This window comes from Podarcis melisellensis, assembly GCF_964234715.1.
Source record: "Podarcis melisellensis genome assembly, chromosome: 1".
Taxonomy (NCBI): domain Eukaryota; kingdom Metazoa; phylum Chordata; class Lepidosauria; order Squamata; family Lacertidae; genus Podarcis; species Podarcis melisellensis.
This window is the reverse complement of record NC_138528.1, coordinates 95,421,705-95,444,478: the sequence shown is the minus strand read 5'-3', so window position 1 is coordinate 95,444,478 and position 22,774 is coordinate 95,421,705. Positions and strand designations below refer to the sequence as shown.

General features: G+C 43.3%; 1 protein-coding gene across 3 annotated transcripts in view; it reads right to left on the bottom strand.

Annotated features, from left to right (window-relative positions):
- MGAT5 (alpha-1,6-mannosylglycoprotein 6-beta-N-acetylglucosaminyltransferase) overlaps window positions 1-21,863 on the bottom strand; it is a 112,137-nt gene extending 90,274 nt beyond the window's left edge. The window contains exon 1 of one of the 3 annotated variants that reach the window (XM_081921737.1): window positions 21,539-21,863. The gene's annotated coding sequence lies outside the window, so the exon portion shown is untranslated. Of the gene's footprint in view, window positions 1-20,831; window positions 20,930-21,131; window positions 21,153-21,538 lie in introns of those variants that run through there. The other 2 variants (XM_081921739.1, XM_081921738.1) reach the window with 2 other exon arrangements.
- Between the last annotated feature and the right edge of the window lie 911 nt (window positions 21,864-22,774).

The window sequence follows — 22,774 nt, the reverse complement described above, 5'->3', positions numbered from 1 at the left end:
AGTTCTTGTGACTATTTTGATACGATTCAACAGAAAACACGTGCCAAGAAGATTGCATTTGGAGGTGAGCCCCAATTGCCTAATTATAGTGTCCTAATATACTGAGCAAATACCAGGACAGAATGTCACATCAAAATGTCAGTCACTCAGAGAGTCATAGAATCATGGAAACTGGAATGATCCCTGAGTCAACTAGTCCAACTCCCCACAATGCAAGAATCCTGCCCACAGCCATCCCTTGATGGGCTTGAACCATCAACCTTCTGGTTAACAGTCGGATGCACTGACCCATTGTGCCACTGGCACTCCTCCCAGCCAATATCAGGTATAGCAAGTGGAATTGCCAAAGTCACTTTTCCCTGGATGCCCACCCCCCTTTTTAAATTAATTTTTAATTCCAAGTGTGCAAAGCTCAACGTGGACAAGTTGAATGCTCATAAGTTGTGAGTTACCTGTAGCTGCCAATGACAGGTAGCAGTAATACCAGGGCTGAATGCCATTAGCTGTATAAGTTCCATGTACCTTTATGCCTGCATTACTTCAATAGGTACTCCCATGGAACATGAAATAGATGGGACTTTCAAAAGTAGTTTGTGAAGTAGCACAGATTTGTGTTCAAAGAAAAAATAAATGTACAGCCCCACTGGCACCCCTGAAGTAGCTCTTCTGATCACAGCCCACTTGATGATGGCATTCAGATTTTTCAGGTTATACAAATCAGAATTATTTCCCTCAGTGGCTAAAGCTAGCAGGCAATGTTTGCTGGTGTCTGAACAGCAACAGTTTTAAGCTTATTCTGAAGTTGTAAACACATAGTAGATGGACTGCAATTCAGAGAACCTTATAGTCATTCCTTGATTGTAAAGTAAATAACTTTGACAGTGGCTTGGTTCACACATTACATTAAACAATCTATGGCTTCATAACCAAGCTTAGCTTTCACTTACGGGGCATTTTGGGAGAGAGACAAACCATGAGCCAGTACCAGTCTTTCTTTCCAGACACAGTACAATGCTAATTTAAACACAAAGTAAAATCAATATGTATTTTAATCACAGCAATATTCATGAAGTTCACCTCCTTATAAATGGGATCACTGTCTTGTCTTACTAAAAGACTTAACTGTTTTCAGGGCTGTGGGCATCTGCTACATGTATGCCAATATCTTGGTATGCAAGAAGTACACTTGATCTCTATGAAGTAGTTTAATCAATGCTATCATTCTCCTCTAACATCACGCTGCTTTCAACCAACTTGATGAGTAAAGCAACTATAGGAAATTAGTCAGAACAGCAGAGTTTAACTTGAAACAGGCTCATACTCTACAATCATATTTCTCAGTAGCTTATTGCTACTTCCATGCATTTCCATTTAATATTCAGTAGCTACCTTAAAGATTTAAGTTAATGGGAGGACAGGTTCCACCAAAAAAATATTTGTAAGGTGTAAGATGACTTGCACTATTTTTTTTCCATTCTGCAACGGAGTCTTTTAGTGTAATTAGGTCAGTCAAGAATGAAAGTGGCTGCAAAGTAGCTATGTAATGGATTAGTCTGACAAGCAAACAAGGTGTTCATCTCCATCCAACTCCTAGCTGACACAAGCACAGATGTGTATCAACTCCTTCAGCAAAGTGCAGCTTTAAATGCGACACTGAGAGTTTGGACATCTCCATGGAGATGATGGCAGTGGGGAAAATAATGTAATTTTATTTTGGGCAAGACAGAACACTGGTGCATTCATTTACTGGGATATTCCTTCATGTGTTAGAGGAGCAAGTTCATCGTCCTCTGCCATGTAGATTTTCTTTTTCTTTTTTTAATAATTTTTATTAAATTTTCCATTTTAACAATCCAATCAAATCACATTAAGTATTCCAAATTATACAAATACATATCATATAGTCCAAATATTCTGCCAAATTATAATTTTTTGTTGGGGCTTCCCGTACTTCAAGTTCAGTGGGGTTCCATTCATCTTATGTTTCTACTGCCTTGAGTTTCCAATAGTTCCTTCTTTAAATCTTCCTGTTGTTATCCTTTTCTTTCGTGGCCTCTGAGTTGTTTCCACAGGCGAGTTGAAATAAACAATAATGTGCTTCTGTGTCAAATTTGTATGACTCTCCCCTTTTTTTGCAGCTGGTAGTCCCAAAACATCTGGAGGGCCGAGTTTGCCTATGCCTGCTCTAAGGAGCATCTTATGGTGATTGACAATGCAGTTTCTGGTGGTATTGGAGAGCCAACATTCCTTGTAAGCATCCATTTCCCCCCTCCCTCCAAAAAACAAATTGGGGAATGGATCAGACAAGGTCCAGGCCAGGAGAGCAGGGCTGCCCTGTCAAAGAGTTCAGATTTGATGCCACTTGCAGTCTTCTCAGGAGTTCTTTCTCACCTATGTCAGTGGTAGTTCAATTTCAGTTCGATTCCAGCAATTGCTGGCTTTACTTTCCATTAGCCATGCAAAGGATTGAGCTCTGTGGCTTAAGATAAGCTTACAAGTGGTAGGTTGTTAGCCATAGGATACATCAGTGGACTCTGAACTCCCTTCAGTAAGAATTCTCAGAGCCCACAGGGCATGTTAACGTGATCCAGGGAAGCAATTATTTCAGAATGAGAAATCCAGAATGAGTAGAACTAGTCATGTTATAGGCAGGCGGGTGATATAAATCAATTGGATACACGTTGTTTCATCCAAGACAATGAAACACAACAGTCCACTAGTATCCAGTAGTACCCATCCTTTCTACTGGGCATACTGGTATGCTTCAAACATTTAAAAACATTTCTTATCAGTATTACACAATAACATTGGTGACTTAGAGCAGTTTTAAGGAATGTCATATGCCTCCTTTGCTGCTTATGTTTAGAAGGGCAGTTAAAACATATCAGGCAAAAGCCCTTCTAGATAGTTTGACTGCTCTGCTGTTATTATTTTATACTGCTTAATGTTATTTTTAAGTGTCTTATTGTACACTATGCTCTGATCTGCTTTGGGAGGAAAAGCAAGATGCAATGGTTCAAAATAAGGTCTCGGTGCTTGTGCATAGTTTAGGGAGTTACAAGAATAAAGGTAGGTGAAGTTACAGATAGGTAGCCGTGTTGGTCTGCCATAGTCAAAACAAAACAAAATCCTTCCAGTAGCACCTTAAAGACCAACTAAGTTAGTTCTTGGTATGAGCTTTTGTGTGCATGCACACTTCTTCAGATACACACAAGGTAGGTGAAGTAAATGCTATCCTACTTCACAAAACTCAGCCCTGGATGCCAAACTCTGGAGCTTCAAAATTATTGAATGCACACACAGTGGCGGAAGAAGGCTCTAGGGCACCTGGTGCGGCGCGCCGAGGGGTGGGGCGAACCATCCACAGGGGCAGGGCACACGGTGCCCATATGGACAGCGAGCCTGGCACCCATATGGACAGAGTGTGCAGTGTGGGGCCTCAGCTGCCCTACAGCTATGGGGGAGGCAGCTGGTGGACAGCGCAGAGCCGGCGGGCACTCACGTGGCTCTGGTGCGCTGCAGGCCCCACGGTGAGTGCCAGCCGCCATTTTGTCACTCCCCCCCCATGGTGACACCCAGGGTGGACTGCACTCCCCGCACCCCCCTTCCTACGCCCCTGTGCACACACTGCTCTGGGATAATATAGGACATAATTATAGGAGTGAAATGGTTGCTCACTCTTTGTTATGATTAGCTGATGAAGATTTCAGAAGGTTATTCACTTACTCATGTCAAGCCTTTTCTGCTGCAACCAAAAGGAAATCCATGCCTTTTAGAGAGTTACACAGACAAATACAATATATTTCACAAGATGTGTTATCTAGATCAAGAACAACATTCAGCTTCCCATTCTAGATAATTGAAGCTCTCTTAAGAGTGACTTCCCCTGACTGCTGAAATTTCAAAGGCTTCGTTTTCCTGGAGCAGACAGAAAATTAGTCACTAGCCTCAAACAGCAGGAAGCGTTGGAATCAGGAAGTTGGAAACATTAAGGTAACCTACCGAAACCCATTAAATAATTTATGACTGAGATGGAAATTGTAGTGATTCAACAACAGTATGGAATGATCAGTAGGGGTGACCAACATATTCACTGGACCCATACTGTTGCAAAAGAACTAAGAATGTATCGCTCTCAGCTAAAACGCAAATATCTGGGAGAAGAATAGATGTGTTATAATACCCAAAGATGTGTTAACATAAAGTTCATCAACTTTTAGTTATTTGTACACTGAAATAAACATTAATAATAACAAAAGAGATGCCTACACCAGTAGCTGTAGCTATTATTATTAATTATTATTATTATTATAAAGCAGCTGTAAATCCACTGTTCCAAACTTACTGCATACAGTAGTACCTCACGTTACATACGCTTCAGGTTACAGACTCCGCTAACCCAGAAATAGTGCTTCAGGTTAAGAACTTTGCTTAAGGATGAGAACAGAAATTGTGCTTCGGCGGTGCGGCAGCAGCCAGAGGCCCCATTAGCTAAAGTGGTGCTTCAGGTTAAGAACAGTTTCAGGTTAAGAACAGACCTCCGGGACGAATTAAGTACTTAACCTGCGGTACCACTGTACATTAACCCATGAGGTGGTCTTAGGCAAGAGCCCACAAGTTTAATAGACAGGATCTGGCAACTTCTGACCAAGAAGCTATGCCCGCACCCTTCTACCCTTCTCCTAATAATTTAGAGGATGGCTGTGGGGCGGGGGCTATCCATCTTGTCATGGTGCACTTAGAGGTTCTCTGATTATCCAAAAAGGCAATCGTGCTGCATAATTCCCTGTCATCCTCCTGAACTGTTTCATGCTCTGTTTTCATATGTAAATGTATCACAATTGTCACTGTAACAGGATACTCCCTCCAGTCAGGGATAAAAGCAGAGTCCTGGGGCTTGCAAAAGCTGGCTAGCTATCAAAGTCAGGCAAGATCTATGGAACCTGGCTTTAGGAAAGCCATCACTGACAGAACCCCAGCTGCACTTTCTACCACCTTTACTGATCTGTTTTGCAAAATTGTTGTAAGGATTACTGAGATAATACATGCAAAATGCTTGAAGTGTACAAAGTGCAAGAAGAAAGAAGTCAAAGTGAACAAGAAATATATAAATTCTATCTCAGCTGTCAACCATAAGGTTCTAAAACAGTTTACAGATCAAAACATTATTCACAAGAAAACCGCAATAATTATTAATCCACAAACTAGGATTGGTGTTGGTATAGCAAAACTCACCAATAAATGTCGGGGGGGGGGAGTTAGCATGGAACCTAAATCATCAAAGCACATCAGAACTTAACTTGGTGCAACAAAAACCAAGTGACAATCCAAAATGTTATCACTTTGATATCCTTTCACTGATGACCTACTGCCAGTAGCAAACACAGTGAGAAGCCCATTGTTACTGCTAAAGCAATAGGACAGCCTTTGCCAATGTTGCGTCCTCCAGATATTTTGAATTACAGCTCTTATCAACCCCAGAGAGCTCTGTGGGAGATGTGGTTGAAAGATCTGGAAGGCACCAGGTTAGCAAAGGCTGTGACTGGACTTCCTCTAATAGCGCCACTAATATCACAGTGCTAGTTGCTGACGATCTCAGTGTAGTAAAGAAATTGAGGGAAGATGTCAACCTGTCTTCATGTCCATTCGGCTGATTTATCCATGTGGACCGCAAAAAAGTCCAGTGAAAATTAGCGTCCTCTTTTTCTACCTTTACTTTCAGGGCTGGTCCACCCATGAAGTAAGGTGAGGTGACTGCCTCAGGAACAGTATCCATAGGGGCAGCAGATCCAGCATCCAAGGAATGCCTCGCCCGCTGTTGCTACCACTGCCGTGGTGAAAATAAAATGTTTTAAATATAACAAATATAAATATATAATCAGGATTATAATGTGTGTTTCTACTAATAATACTGGAACTAAGAAATGATCTTGTAATCATCCCGCTGTTCCCCGACCTGGTTTGGGCTTCAGGCAGATATCCGCAAGGTGTGGGAGCCCAGCGGGAAGTCGCACCAGTCTCCCAAGGCTTGCAGAGAGCTGCTTCCCCCAGCCCCACGCCTGGGGGGAAAAATAAATTTTCCCCCTTTATTTCCCCCCTCCAAAACTAGGTGTGTCCTATGGGCCAGTGCACCCTATGGGGCGAAAAATATGGTAAGTGATGCAACCTTTTTAGCTTGCAGAACAGGTCTTTCTTCTTGTCAAAATGAATTAAGGATCATTGCTAATCTATCCTTAATGGTACAAATGCCTTCACTAATTTTCATCAATCTTTTCCTCAAATGCAAGCCAATCTGACCTCTTCCCAGCTTGCTTTCACTACTTTTTCCTCAGGCAAGCCTGTGGGAACTGGATATCCCACAAGCAAAGACATACATTTATCTTCTACAATTATACTTTACATTAATTCTCTTTCCCACATAGTTCTTGTAAAAAAATGGCAGCTTGGGGCGGTGGGTGGGATTTCCTGTGCAAGTAAATAGAGTTCTGTATACATACACAAACTTTCCCTTTGGTTCATGAGGATTAAAAACATAGTAACAGCAGCCTCGGTCCACTACCAAATTCCCAGCTAAGAAGGCAGCCCACCAGAAGCCTGGGTATCATACAATTATTCTAGACTTTTCCGGTGACTATTAATAGAGTCTCCATCCAAAGAGATACAACAGTCCCTCAGGATAGTGATTGACAGCCTTCACCAAAAGCTGAGCAGCAGAGAGATGGGGTGACCAGCTGCTTCCACTTGTCATTAAAACAGGCTTTCAAAATACCGTTTAACCATGGGTAGGCAAACTAAGGCCCAGGGGCCAGATCCGGCCCATCTTCTCAATCTGGCCCATGGCTGGTCTGGGAATCTGTGTTTTTACATGAGTAGAATGTGTGCTTTTATTTAAAATGCATCTCTGGGTTATTTGTGGGGCCTGCCTAGTGTTTTTACATGAGTAGAATGTGTGCTTTTATTTAAAATGCATCTCTGGGTTATTTGTGGGGCCTGCCTGGTGTTTTTACATGAGTAGAATGTGTGCTTTTATTTAAAATGCATCTCTGGGTTATTTGTGGAATCCATTCTCTTTTTTCCTCTTCAAAATATAGTCCGGCCCCCCACAAGGTCTGAGGGATAGTGGATCGGCCCCCTGCTGAAAAAGTTTGCTGACTCCTGATTTAAACTATAAAGATCCTTTTAGAGCCAAGTACCAACTCCACAATTGTTGCAGCAGTGGGATGTGCCTGAAGCATGTTCCAGTTCATTGTGATCCATATGTAACAGTGATTGCAGTCAGCACTACCTGATCATGTTGCAAACTTTACTGTAACAGTTTTGGCTCCATTATAAAGTTCCTGAAACTCATGAGTAAGACTCTATGAAATAGGCTAGCAGCTGGCAAGGCCCCGGTGCAACATTTTGGACATTGCATTAACAATATTAAGCTCCCATGAGGCAGCTACATCTCAAAAACTTTGCTGTAGAGCTATTGAAGATTTGTAAGTGACAAGCCTCTGGCTGTTTGGAAGTTGGGCTGGCCATGTTCCAGACAAATTAACACTTATAAGAAGCCTGACTGATATCAATGTGGATTAAAATGTACTTCACTTTGCCTTGAATGTACCTATTATCATGGTGACCTTTACAAGCCATGCTGCTATCTGTACACCTGTTATGGCTTAATTTTTTGAGTCACTGAAATCCGTTTGGGACATCTTACCCAACAGTCCTCCATTGTCCATGGAGGATCAATTACATCTGGAGAAGGTTTTTTGAGACGCAGTTACTGAAGGAGGTGGAGAAGGATCAAGATGAGCAACTTTCATTTCATGACCTTCATTGAGTTAGCTTATCTCAGGAGCTGAGCTTTTCATTTACAGTCGTCCTGATAAGTAATATTCCCCAGAAAACTGTGCCTGGAAACCAGCTACAACTTGGCTAAGCAAAACTCCTTCCAAGGACTTCAGTATATATGCTTGTCTGGCACTATGCCCACATACTGGGTCACAATGATTATTCTAGCAGGAATGCCCATGCTTGTCTTGATTGACTTCATTGGCAATCATAGGCATGGTGCAGTCGTCAGAACTACTTGTGTGTCCCCAAGCACATTCCACAGTACTGATAAGCAACAGCAGCAGTGATCTAAAAAGAATGAGACATGATTGACCAGCTCTTCTGTCACTGCTTTTTAAGAGTTGAAGTTGCTGAGGTTTTTTAGGATTTCACCCCAAGAAATAAACTGCTACAGGGATCGGATTGAACCAGTTTGGCCCCCGAAATGGACTTTGGACATGCCTGAATCTTGCTCTTCCATATATGCAAAAAGTAAAACTCATTGCCCAAGTGAGCAATCAAAACAAAAATGCCACTGGATAAAAACTACTCAGAAATAGAAAGTACAACCAGAGACTCAACAGGAAAACAGAACACACACCTACCTAATATAAGTTCCTAGGAAAGTCACTGAAATTCATATGAATAACTTTTTCAGTAAGAATTACAAAAACTATTTAAAAGTTTGCCTATCTGTTCTTAAGCAGATCTGTATCTGTAAAAGCAGCCATTTATGTAAGGCTTTGTCTGTTTCTATAAATATTCCTTTACCAGAATATTTTAAGAATTCCATCTATTTATAATGTTCTCTGAGCATCCCTATTAATAGCAAGAAGGGTGTTTTTTGTTTTAGATTATTACACCACAACGGTCTCTCAGGCTATTTTAAAAGTCATTTTATTGGCCTTCATAATGCAAAATACAGAGGTAACATACCTCTCAAATACTTCTTGACAAGACATGAGGCCTACTGATGCACTGAAGCCTAACAAGAGGCTAATTACCATCACCAACAGACAATAAGAACAGAACCAGGACCTTTATTTATAACTAGGATTCATTGCACCACAAGAGTCCAGAATACAAACTTGGAAGCCATTTTAATAATAATAAAAAAATGAAGTCAAAAGATTCAAAGGATTAAAACATGTAACATTTCACAAACACATTGATTCCCCCAGAGTCACATCCCAATTATGATATGGGAGGAAGAAATCTTCTTCCGGACTATAATGTAGAAGGCTAAAATATTAAGAGCAACCTCCATATAAAAGTTAAGGAGGCATACAGCAATCCTTCATGAACCCTCTCTCATCTAGTTAGTTCTCCATTTGTTTTTCTTGAATACAGAAAACTATGATTGCAGATGTGAGTCCATATGCAGTGGTGTTAAACACATTCACATAAATGAACTTTAAACTTATTCCTTAAAAACCACATACTTGACTTACTTTCATTGCAGCTGTATCATGAAACAACTGGAAACAAACACAACTAAACTAAAAGACACAACTTCTGGCCACCAGCCTTCAACAGATAACAAATATTACATTATTAAAACAGAAGTAAATGACTATGCAATTTTATCTAATTAAGCAAGCACTCACACAGACTATGGATTCAGCTACATTAGTCCAAAAAAAAAAAAAACCACTTTGAATGTGTTATAAACATGCAACACCAGATGGTGACAGAGAGCAAAACAAATTTCTATGCTATTTTTACATAGCTTTTTTTCTTTAGTTTCAACAATTTAATTTCTGACTTATTTTTCGTGGGAGTTTCTCCCTGCGTGTAGATCCAACTTATGAACACTTTAGCAGACCAACAGGTTTACAAGAAGACAATACATTTTGTATTGTATTTTTGTATCTGCAAAGCAAATTTTCCTCAAGTGTCAGCATTTGATTAGGTGGGACATAGTACAGTGGTGCCTCGCATGACGGAATTAATTCGTTCCGCAAGTCTTTTCGTCTTGCGAGTTTTTCGTCTTGCGAAGCACGGTTTCCCATAGGAATGCATTGAAAATCAATCAATGCGTTCCTATGGAAACCGCCTTCAGACCAGGTCCGGGGACAGTCTGTCCTCCGACCTCTTCTGAAGGCTGGCGGGGGGCGAAAGTCTTTGCTCCCCCCCTGCCTGCCTTCCCGGGACAGCGGAGACTTCTCCGCTGCCCCGGGGTTTTTTAAAATGCTGGCGGGCGGCAGCGAATCCTTCGCTGCCGCCCGGCAGCATTTTAAAAAACCCTGGGACAGCGGAGGACTTCTCCACTGTCCCGGGGCGATTTAAAAGCCCCTGGGAAGGCAGGCAGGGGGGACAAAGACTTTTGCCCCCCGCCAGCCTTCAGAAGAGGTCCTGGACCTCTTCTGAAGGCCGGCGGGGGGCAAAAGTCTTTGCTCCCCCCGCCTGCCTTCAAAAGCCGTCCGGGACAGCGGAGAAACGCGCTGCGTTTCTCCACTCTCCCGGGAAGGCAGGCAGGGGGGAGCAAAGACTTTTGCCCGCCGCCGGCCTTCAGAAGAGGTCCAGGACCTCTTCTGAAGGCCGGCGGGGGGCAAAAGTCTTTGCTCCCCCCGGCTGCCTTCAAAAGCTGTCCGGGATAGTGGGAAGCGCTTCCCTGCTATCCCGGACTGCTTTTAAAATGCTGGCGGTGGGGAGCAAAGCCTTTCGGCCCCCGCCGGCCTTCCTGGACCTCTTCTGAAGGCCGGAGGGGAGCGAAAGGCTTTGCTCCCCACCGCCAGCATTTAAAAGAGGTCCCCGGAGATTTCCCTATGGGCTTTCTTCTTGCGAAGCAAGCCCATAAGGAAATTCGTCTTGCGGAACTACTCAAAAACGAAAAATTCTTTCGTCTTGTGAGTTTTTCGTTTTGCGAGGCGTTCATCTTGCGGGGCACCACTGTATGAAGGTACATAACTGAGTAGGAGGCTGCATGGGTAACCCATGTATCTGCCTGAATATAAAGAGAAGAAAGAATAATTCCAATCTATTATAGTGGAACCCCTTATTTAAGTCACAGGCTCCTGTTTCTATTCTAGCTTGTTTTGGCTTCTACTTGTGTTACCCATAATGAACCACACCCAAAAGCCCAAACCAGAAATTGCATAAGAAAGAAACAACATGAAATATGAAAAGACAGTTCACAAATTGCTTCTACTTGGAACCCTGTATTGCAACCAATCTCCTTCTTTGGAGGTCTTTAAGCAGAAGCTTGACAACCATATGTCAGGAGTGCTCTGATGGTGTTTCCTGCTTGGCAGGGGGTTGGACTCGATGGCCCTTGTGGTCTCTTCCAACTCTATGATTCTATGATTCTAAGTATTCATATGTTCTGTATAAATGCATATAACCTGAGTAGGCTAATTTGCTCAGTCCATGACATCACGACCCATTCATCAACATCCCTGGAGCAGTATCATAGTTTTTAACAAACTTCATTATGCTTTTTTTTAATAAATAAAAAGGTACACAATAGAACAAGTTTACATTTAATTGAATAAACATACACTCAGTTCTTTGTAAATGAAAAAAGGCAAGCACTCTGCTTAAAATATGGAGGATTGAGGCAAGGCTAATCAATCACTACTGGATTTGCATATAGCTAAATATGTCTTTTTCACAGCAAAGCTAATGGGAAGAAAAGAAGTCAGGTTCTGTTTTTAAAGTCAGTTTGTAGGCATCCCAGTTGGCAGATTGATTACCTGCTTAATTTTGACAACTTCATTTTGTAGATGCATAGATCTGTACTGTTCTCAGCACACACTATTAGTTACAAATTGCTTCTGCTCAGTGAAATCCTAAATGAAACACAACCAACTTCCCAGGGAAACTCACCATAAATAACCTGCTCCAGGTCTATGCCCTATCGTGCCTACCATGAGGGTTGCCATATTTCAAAAAGTAAAAACCAGGACACCCCAAAAGGTGCGATTTGTTGATTGACTTGCCTAAGAAAGTGCCACATTTCAGAAAGTGATCCTTCATTTAAACAAGCATGCATCTTGCTCAAACATTACATGATACAGCGTACAGTGAAAGCACTATGCAAGTAAGGCAAGAAATATACAAACAACTCCTTTCCCAATTTCACTGCAGGATGGAAAAAGACAATTGACTCAACAGTTCCCAGTAAAGCAAAGGACATTATTCCTGATCATATTCTGTATGCAAGCTTCTGGAAACATATGACTAGTTACTGTTGAAACAGAATGGCAAATTAAGAATGTCCAGATCATTCGAGCAAAGTTAATTTTTAGAACACTAAATAGATAAGGGTTTTGGCCAGTATAGTAAGGACCCCATAGTATTGAAAAGGAAAGCCCCAACCTTTTGTCCCACCTCTTTCTGCTTGCTGATCTCTTGAAAATAAAAGGGATAATTGGGGGTGCAGATGGGAGGAAAAGAGATAGGTATGGATTGATAGGGAAGTATATGATTGCTTGTTTGTGTGCAGCCAAACTTGTCTGGCCCAAAGTTGCTGCAGAAGACTCATCAAAGGCAACAGGTGCTACTTTCTTTTTCTGCCTCTCAGGCTCTGTATCCTCTCTGAAGAGGGTTTTGGCAGAATGGGAAAACAGAGTTAAGAGTGATATATTTTGAATTTATTTTATTTACTTATCAATTTTATATACTGCCCCTCATCTGAGGATTAAAGGGCAGCTTACAGAATAAAAATAACGAACACAAAAAAATCCACCCCAGATTAAAAGGCCATAGATTGTTTAATTAGCTAAAGGTCTGGGAGAAGAAGAATGTTTTTGCCTGATGCCTAAATAGATGTAAAGAAGGTGCCAGGCAAACCTCCCTGAGGAAAGCATTCCACAAATGGGGAGCCACAGAAGAAAGTCCATTCATGAGTTGCTACACTCCAGACCTCTCATGGAGGAGAGACACAAAAAGAAAAGCCTCAGGTGATGATCACAGAGTAATGTAAAAGGAGGACAGGCTACATTCTTTCCTCCTGAGGCCCCCTGCATCACACACACCAAGAATCTGTTCTGGGGGACTAAGGGGTTCTGGGGAGACAGCATGGAAGGTGGTACAGGGTAAGGAGAAGTTGGAGAGACAGACAAAAAACCACTTCACCATTAGCAAAGCTGCAATTCAAGGGTCACAAATTGATTGCAATTCATTATTTCCAACGAAAGCTGTAAATAAAGTGTACTCAAAGATGAATACTTGAGGAAACTGTCACTTTTCTCTAGCTCCAGGTCCATATATAAGGGTCGTTTGATCATATTTTCCAACTTCACCGGTAATTTCACATAAAGTCCTCTAGCACAGTTTCCCCCAACCTTGTGCCCTCAGATGTTGTTGGACTTCCAACTCTCATCATCCCTAAGATGGTTGAGGATGGTGGGGGTTGTAGTCCACCAACACCCTGGAATTCCAATTTTAAGAACTCTGCTCTAGGAGAAATAAAATTTTAGAATACATTTATTCTAACACTGAGAGGTGTGCTCATATACATGCTTCGCATGCCAAGAGTTCCAGGCTCAATCCGTTGCATCCCCAGGTAGGATGTGAAATTATGCAGCCTGAATCTGTAGAGAGCTACTTCCAGTCAGTACTGAGGATACTGATGAGTATTCTGGTATAGTATAAAGCAGCTATCACATGTTCCCTTGACCACAGGAATGTTTTCCTGCTACCTGTTCCATCCCTGCAAATCAGAAGGCTCTGGATATCCATCCTTGGGACGCAGGACGGTCTCATCACTACTAACGAGTTGTCACACCTTTTCTCATCTGGATTTTAGTTTATTTTGAGGCATTTAAAATCTCTTTTTGTTTTCAGCTCCTCCTGCTTTAAGCTGCTAGGAAAACTGTCCTTAAATGATGTCTAAATTATCTATAATTGAATTATTTTTAATAAAACTACTTGTCACCAAAAAAACCAACCCCCAAATTACGATGATATCCAATGTTAAGTCACACTTTTAGTAGATACCAAAGGATTTAAGTAGCATAGTTTGATATTGCCCTTAGATGAGGCATAGGCAAACTTGGTCCGCCAGATGTTTTGGGACTACAACTCCCATCATCCTTAGCTAACAGGACCAGTGGTCAGGGATGATGGGAGTTGTAGTCCCAAAACATATGGAGGGCTGAGTTTGCCTATGCCTGCCTTAGATTAATAAGACCAGTCATTTTATTATTTTAAAATTAAGGATGTACAAATTTGATTTCTCTAAATGGAGGAGTAGAGTCACTGAAATCAATGGATTCAAGTAATTTAGTTGGCTATTACCCATAGATTATGAGAAGCATCATTTATAGAATGCTACCAGCTGTTCTTTTCTTGAAAAAATTAAGAATGTACTTTTTTTCTCTAGGAGGAAAATATCTTTCTAAAGAGGGTTGTACAACACTGCAACATGTGACCTGGCCATTTTTCAGTCTGGCCCTGGGATTCCATTACTGAGTTTTCATCAACATGTACCATACTGCCAGTCTCATAAAGTCAGCGCCATCCTTATAACAACATTTTGGACTCTGCCTCCTTCGTCTTTTTATCTTTTCTCTAATTATCGTAACAGGAAAGTAGTACTGAAATGCAGAAAATACACTGGTGCTAAGACAGACGTAGAAATGTACCAGGCTAGTTGCCTAGATAGCTTGACAACTGAGAGCCTGTGTTTGGATGATGACTAGCATACTGATTTCTTAAGAATCTCAATTTTCTGGTTGCGAAATGTGTCTCCAGCGCTTAAGTTCCTTAGGTGAACATGCCCTGAGCAACTTCGCCCAAATTGCAGCAACTGTAGCAGAACACAGCTACTCTGTAACGGCCAGCAAGAAGCTCTGTAGTCAAAGGAATATAATTACAAAAAGTCTAGATTGTGGTGCCGGAAATGCAACCAGAACTCAGAGTGGGGAGAAGCCATCTGACTGTAGACTGTGGTATATCTACAGGTTTTCTGTTCAAGTGCAGAACCTGGTCTCTGGCAACTGACTTTAGCAAGTTGCTAGCCATATGTACTACATTAAAAAATGGGGCCCAAGTTGCCTTGGCGTCAATGTCAGCTATTTATGGCACATGTGACTGCCTCTGTAGCCTTGTAAATCTAACCAAGCAGATACAAAAGGCAGAAACCGAGAAAGCTGGTTTACTCCAGTTGCTAGGCACATTTGTAGGCTCCTCCCCTCTAATAATTAAAAAAAATCACAAAAATGAGCTCTTCATAATTTATATAAGACAATATACTATGAACCATACCAGAAATGATCACACAAGCATGCAAAAAAGTTGTGTTAAACACCTATTAGTATGCTGCTCTGATCTGTGCCAAATTTTGTAATTAAGTCTAACCTTCATATTTTCATTACATTTTAAAGAAACAGGACAAAGACTCCCAATGCTTGGAATATTACTTTGTTGTTCTCTTTACAAGCTTATATCTGTCCATTAGGCTCCTAAGAATCTCAGTGAGGTTTACAACACACACACACACACAGCAGCAAAACAACAACAAACAAACAAACAAACAAACAAACACTACCTAATAAAGCTAATGATTCAAGAAAAACAGAGCAACAGAGACTTAACTCCAGTAGTACAAATGCATAATCAGATGGATAGCTCACAGGCACAACACAGAAATTTTATGTAATGTCACCTCTGTCACAACATTTTAATTCTCTTTTTTTTATATGGACACCTACTGTCTTGAAATGCTCTTGTTGCAATCTTTGACGGATGCCATAACAAAATTAATTTGTTACTTGATTTAATAGATAGTTAAGTTTTGGCTCTTATTGATGCAATTTCCAGACTTTGAAGTCTGGAAATTGTGTTCTAATTATAGATTTCTATTTTACACTTGGTATTATATTTTGCAAGCCACCTTGAGCAATGACTTTCAAGGCAGGGCAAGCACTAGGCAGGTTCATAGAGTCAAAGAACTGTAGTAGGAAGCAGTGTTAGAAAGTGATATGAAAGCTAGGAGCTAAATGACACCTTAAACCTAGGTTATGGGCGCAACAGCAGAGTGCCTAGACATAAGTTTTTATAACAAGAATACAAAGCTGAAAATGAATGAACTGCAGCTAAAATATTATGTTCATTTTTCACGTGGTCTAGTCCTTCACCTGCCCACCCCCCCTAATATTCTTAAGAGGGTCTCTCCTCCAGTCTTCAGAGAGTAGCTGGAAGTGCAGAGGCAGGAAAAGGTCCTCCTTTGCTTCTAACTCTGCAGTTTTAATCTGAAACCTTAGGTCTAGTACTGCGCCCAGTGCTCAGAAACTGCTCGCACTAATTAAATTCCCTGTCACAAAATGCACCTAGAACAATAGGAGTTTTGAACACTGGTTGGAAGGGTCCCCAAGGGTAACCTGAAATGCAGGGATCTCAACTCTCCAAAACAACAGTTTTCTTGGAGACTTAGGGGAAGCCCTGTGAAAGGACTTCTTCCTGCAAAATGGGGTTTTCTCCAATCTCTCGCCCCCATGCACTCCCTGAATTTGGTTCAGGGAAGTCTGAAGAACTCCCAGTAGAACAGTACACAGGGAGAGGAGGGAGGGATCATTCTGCCTGACAAGCTGAGATGCACCTTAATGGCTGTCTTCATTATCAATCAAATATCAAGGATGATGGAAAAGGAACTTAACAGTTGGGTTTTTTTATTTTAAAAAACCCCTCACTTGGAAATTTACTACTGTTTTCACACAAATGATAGACATGGAGGAGTTTACCAATGACTGTTAGTCAATCTACGGCAACAGGGCTTTCCTATGCAGAGGGGCAGCATACTAGAAACTGAAGACAAACAAGAGATAGCCGCTGCATTCATCCCACGCTGTTAAGAACCCAGTGATATCTAGCCAAGCTCTGTTAAAAGCAGGAAGTTGGGTTAGTTAGCCCTGTTTGGCTCCATCAAGGCAGTTGTTATGATTGCATCTCACAGAAGCACCAGGAAGATTTTTGAAGAATCCATAGGCTTTCACCTTCCTTACACTAATGCCATGTATGCATTACTGTTGTCTGTACTGAACAGATTTGTCTCACTTTGGAGAATCAGAATAGCAGCATTCTACCACACCATTAGTACCTCAGCCAAATATATTCGGCAAGCATATCCAATATGAGACTGTTGCTACATGTAGACCTAAGGAGCAAAACAGATCATGTTAACATTTTCGTAACTAAATTTAATTATGATCAACTGGAGTTTCCCCATCAATTCCAAAGGGTGTTGGGTCATATTTTTTCTCTCTCTTTCCTCAAAAGACAAAAATAAATAAATACAGCTGTGGGAATTATTAGGTCACAATATAGACAAACCACATTTCTCATGCCATCACATCTGCCAACACAGTCCCTTGGCATCCCCACCGCTGTTCAAGAAAACAACAGAAGATGAACATGTACAAGCAGCAATAATTCATCTAACATGTAGAATTTTTGTTTTATCAGCACAGAGAGCTATGATATTTACCGGTACATGCATTCAAGCTGACAGACTTTTAGGATCTAGGATGGGGAAAAATGATTCTGAGGAGACAAGACGTGCAAGAAAGATTATAGCTGTCTCAATCCTATCCATGTCAACTCACTGCTGAGTTCAGCTAAGCTTACTCCAGGTAAAAGGATACAGGAGTGCAGCCTTAGGCACAGCCTCATTTTTATTTATTATTTTGCATCCTTCAGCAACCAGACATCTGATTTTTTTTCCAGCTGTACTCTGAAGATAGCATGATTGAACACTTATGGGGAAGACAGTGGGGAGATTTGAGGGGTTCAGACCACAGTACTTTTGAACTCAAGCAGTGCAGCACAATAGGACATTTATCAATAATGTGCAGAAAGTCTGATACACTAGATACCGGTACACTGAATGGGCAACTAATTAATAAAATGTTCTACTTCCAATAAGGTTTATTTTAAGAAGAAAACATCTATAAATTGGTATTGTAGCATTATTATTTAAGCTCTAATTTCTAGCAGATGAATAAATTACGATTCACTTTTATTAACTATACAAACTATATTACTGTGCCTCAATGTGCAAGGTTTAGGAAATATATTAATGGAGGATTTAAGCCATTAAATATTTTTTGATGAATTTCAATAGGGAAAAATGTAAGGTTCTACACTTAGACATGAACCAGTTGCACAAATACAAGATGGGGGACACCTGAATTGCCATGTGAAAAGGATATAAGGATCCTAGAAAACCACGAGCTTAACATGCTTTAACAGTGCGAAGCAGCAGCAAAAAAAGCTAATGCTATTTTAAGCTGCATTTAGTGTCCCGATCAAGGGAAGTAATACTCTTACTCTATTGTGCCTTGGGAGTTACTGTGTCGTTATGGGCATCACAATTTAAGGAGGAAATTGACAAGCTGGAATGTGTGTAGATGAGGCTGACCAAGATTATAAAGGGTCTGGAAACCAAGCCTTAGGAGGAATGGTTGAGGGAACTGGGTATGTTTAGCCTGGTAAAAAGAAGACTAGGAAGAGATATGATAGCCATCTTCAAATATCTTAAGGACTGTCAAATGGAAGATTGAACAAGCTTGTTTTCTCCTGCTCTGGAGGGTAGGACTCAAACCAATGGGTTCAAGTTACAAGAAAGGAGATTCCAACTAAACAAGACGATTAACTTTCTGGCAGTAAGAGCTGCTCGACAGTGAAACGGACTTCCTTGGGAGGTTGTGGACTCTCCTTCCTTGGTGGTGTTTAGGTAGAGGTTAGATGGCAGTCTGTCATGTATGATCTAGTTGAGATTCAAGCATTGCTGGGGGCTGGACTAAATCACTCTTGGATTCCCTTCCAACTCTACAATTCTATGAATTTTTAATCTCTACCCACTAAAAAACATATAGGTCCTGATACATGAGCAATCAGAACACCTGTGGACCTTTGTGAGGAATTTGCATATACAGGGAATACAGAATTGAACCAATAAGCTAAGTTATGACACACAATTCAAAGAGTCCTCACCAATAAATCATAATCACAGCATGCCAAAATGAAGCATCCTTTCAAAATCACAAACATTTTGGAACACTCTACCAACTTCACATTTTGGGATGCTTATATACCTCTGATTTACAGTGGAGAAGTTTAAGCAAACTTGAGGCTAAATACAGAAGTCAGTCAATACCACAAAGTTATTTTCTACTTCAACACTAAAAGCCAGTGTTCCCACTCATTGTGTTCTGTGCAATGTTCCTCTCACAGAGCATAATAAACCTTTTGGCCATCCTTGCCTAGGAAAACAGAAGTATACCTCATTATCTTTTATCGTGAGTATGCTTGCTCTCCCTGCATTGTTTACTGTCATTTCATGCTGTGCTATATTTGAATTCCACTGTGGAATGAACCCATCTCACCGCTCTTTTCCATTCTGTATAAAATTATCATTTATATTAGCAAAAAAAGTGACAGCATGCTACACTGGACTTGGGAATTTTAATGCCCAGATTTAACATTCTGGCTTTGCCATATTTAGCATGAAGTGTGCTACATTCTGAAGTAGCTCTAGGTATGGCGCCACTGTGGCATTACTACCCAGCAACAGAGGGAATAGAAATTTAATAAATAACAACAACAATATATGACCTTTTAAACTATGTGTGGGGTGAGAAGCTTATTGTTTTTGTTTGTTACTATGCTATATATTTTTGTGTTTTTATACTGTAACCACCCTATGGTCTTTGGATGAAGGGCAGTATAAAAATTCAGTATAAAATGTCAATGTAATGTTGACATGCCAAGTTTGCTGGTGTGGCCAATTCCCACCCCCTAGCCATACATACAGACACATGTCATTTCCAATAGCACAAAGAGAGATATTACAACCACAAGACAACAGCTGTAGGTGCCTTTCAGTGACCTCAGGTTCCCTATGGACTTCCTAGCCACATATTTGTGTTTGTGTGTTGGTAGACAATAGCTTTAGGGAAATAGTACAAACTCTGGCTGAGCTGCTGAATTTCTGAATCCACCCTGAGTCTCTTCCTGAAGCGCAAAGAAATGCTCTTCCTGAAGAGCAAAGAAAAGCTTGAAGTGCACACCGTAGGGGACACACGCACCAGGCCCCTTTGTTCCTGCACATACCTCCAATGCAAATGCTTTGACATTAAGGCTGGGTATAAATGCAGCAGATGAATGATAGTCCGCTGCAACACACACACACCTCCCATCTCTCACTACAATCTCAGGGAAGCATCACATAATCCACCAGCCCAAACGGAAGGCAGGGTGGGCAAAAGAAGGCCAACAAGTGTTCCTTCTGCTGGGTGACACAGAAAAGAAAAGGCATTGCAGCCATCCCTCAGGGCCATGAAGATACTTGGCGGAGTATCTTTACTGGCAAAAGCTGCATCCCTCCCTCGGAAATTGGGCTGGGAACATCACCACCAGCTTGTTGGCACTGGGAGGTGGGGGGAGGGAAGAGAACAGGAGAAAAAAGACTTTTCTTTCATGGAAGACCAATAATAGCTGTCCACAAAGACAAAGGCTGGAAGCAAACAGCGGTGCACGTTAGGAACCAGAGCCTGAAAAAGCCAGGAAGAGAGGCAAGGGGGCTCCCTCATCCCTCTGAAACACTTTGATATATCCAGTAATAATGTTTACTATATTCCCTCGAGAAAAGATAGCAAGGTGGCAGACTCTGCTCAGGAGGGCGCACAAGGCAGGGGAGCGAAACTCGAGCCTGCCGCCCACCTGCCCCACCAAGGGAAAAGGCCCCTTAGTAGGAGGCAGACGAAAAGGGCAGGAGCATCTGCTTTGCGTACAGAATGTCCCAGGTTCGATCCGCGGCATCCCCAAGCAGGGAGAGGCGCTGCACATCGATGGGGACCGACCTGCCCCAATGGCCTGACCCCGCTTAAGGCAGCTTCTCAGGTTTATTTCTCCACCCAGCCAACCTGGAAAGTAGACGCAGGTGTGGCAACCTGTTCCCCATATCTCGTGGCCAGGAAGAATGGGGATTTGGGGTGGGGTGGGGGAGAAGCAATTACTGTCCTAACGATAGGAAAAAGCCCCCCTGCCCCCTCCCTTGTTGGTCTTACCCGCCTGACAAAAGCAGAGGAGAGAAAAGGGACCGGATAACACACCCTCATCGTCCACACTGACAGGGAGGGAGAGATACCCGAGCAGGGAAGTGACTGTGCACCGGACGCGGCCACCACGCGGGACGCGCTGGAGAGCAGGAAGCAGAAGCTACCTTGTCCCTCATCCATTCCTCCGTCGAGAGAGGAGCGCCCTGGCAGAGCTGCTCTGCCTCCAGAAAGCAAGCGAGGGCGAAGCAGCATTTTAACCGCGCTCTCCACCCTATAGGCGCAGGCAGGCAAGCAAAGGAGCAGACCTACCCCTCTGCCCGCCTCTGCTCCGGCACACGAGGGGGAATAGTACGCTCTTTCTTCCACCGCTCTCCACCCCCCTCCGCCTAAATGCGGGCGAGGAAAGGCGAACTGCTTCCATCCTGACCACACAGAGAGAGGTGGGGGCGGCGGGAGAGAGGAGAGAAGCAGCACGTTTAACTACGGCGGAGTAAGGAGGGAGGGGAGACGGAGCCGCTGCACTCCGCTCCCCCCCCGCCCCCCGCAGTCCTTCCCCGGCGCCCGGCAACGCCGCCGCCGCTGCACACCCCGCCGGGCCCTCGCGGCGCTGGGAGAAGCCGCGTTTCCAAGCGAGCTTCCCGGTGCTGCTCTCGGGTTACACGGGGGCAGAGCAGAGTGGAGCAGAGAGAGACAAGCCCCGCAACCCCGCCGCTTACCAGCTTCGCCGGCGAGTCGCCCCGCCGCCCTCCTCGCCCATCCTACTCTCCCAAGCGCGGCCGGGGCTTGGCCCCCCCGCCGGACTGGCGGGGAGGCCGGACCTGGAGCAACGCAGTAGTGGCGTCGGAGGCGGCGGCGCTCGGCGCTCGGCTTCTTCCAAGGGCCAGGCTCGCCACTGCAGCGCCCGAACCCCGCGCGGAGCGGCCCGTGCTCGGCGGCTCCTTGTGCGCCGGCTCCTGCGGCAGGGTCAGGGAGCCCGGGCCGAGCAGGGAGCGTCTACGAGCCTCCCGCCCGGCCGGGAGCGTGTATAGCAGCCTCGCCTCGCCGGAGAGCCAGGGAGCGTCTGCAAAGTGCCCACCCTGGCGGCGAGCGCGCGCAAACGAAAACAACAAGGGGCGGGGGGGGGGGAGAGAGCCGCCTGCCGCGAAAGAAAGGGAGCGTCTCCAAAGTGCCACACTCTCCAACGGCCTGGGAGAAAGACCGCAGCAAATCAGGACGCGTGAGAGAGAGAGGCTCTTGGCAGGCCTCCGCGGAGGCGCATGACACCGTGTGAGCGTTTGGCTGCCGCGTTGTTGTCGTTTTAATGCGCCGAGCGGCAGCACGTCCCACATTGCTCCAGAAAGTCCTCAGCAGGAAGGGGTTAAATCCTTCATCTCTGTGTGTAAAACAACACTGCATGAGCAGGAAGCATCTGCAGCTTCCCGGGTCCCGTTGCCCAGGAAAACCTCCCCACAAAACCCTCTCCATTTACGGTTGCAAAAGTCCCCGCCTAGCCGCCGAGACGGCCGGGCATCATTGACACATAATACAGTTAGATAAACCTAAAACTTCCCGCTCTCGCTCCCCCCTTTTTTTACAGCACAGACATTCATAGATTTCCCGTCTGCTGGCCACGGCCCCAAAGCGGCTAGAGGCAACCCAATGGACTGCTCTGCAGTGCAGGGTTTCGTACCTTAATAGGTACCAAGGCATAAACTTCAAATGATGCATGCACGAAGATTACGTGCTCAATGCACGGCGGTGAAAAACACATAACCACAATGACAGATCGGAGCTTTCTGAGTAAATACAGAACGAGAAGTGGGAAGTTGGGTGAGAGCCTGATTTAGAATCAGCGACGACCCTGTATTGCAGCTCCCCACGCATTAAAGGCTCACACGCCTGACAGCTGTTAACACGTGGTGAATGAGCGACTGGCTCAAATATCACATTTCCATACCACTTCAACAAGCAAA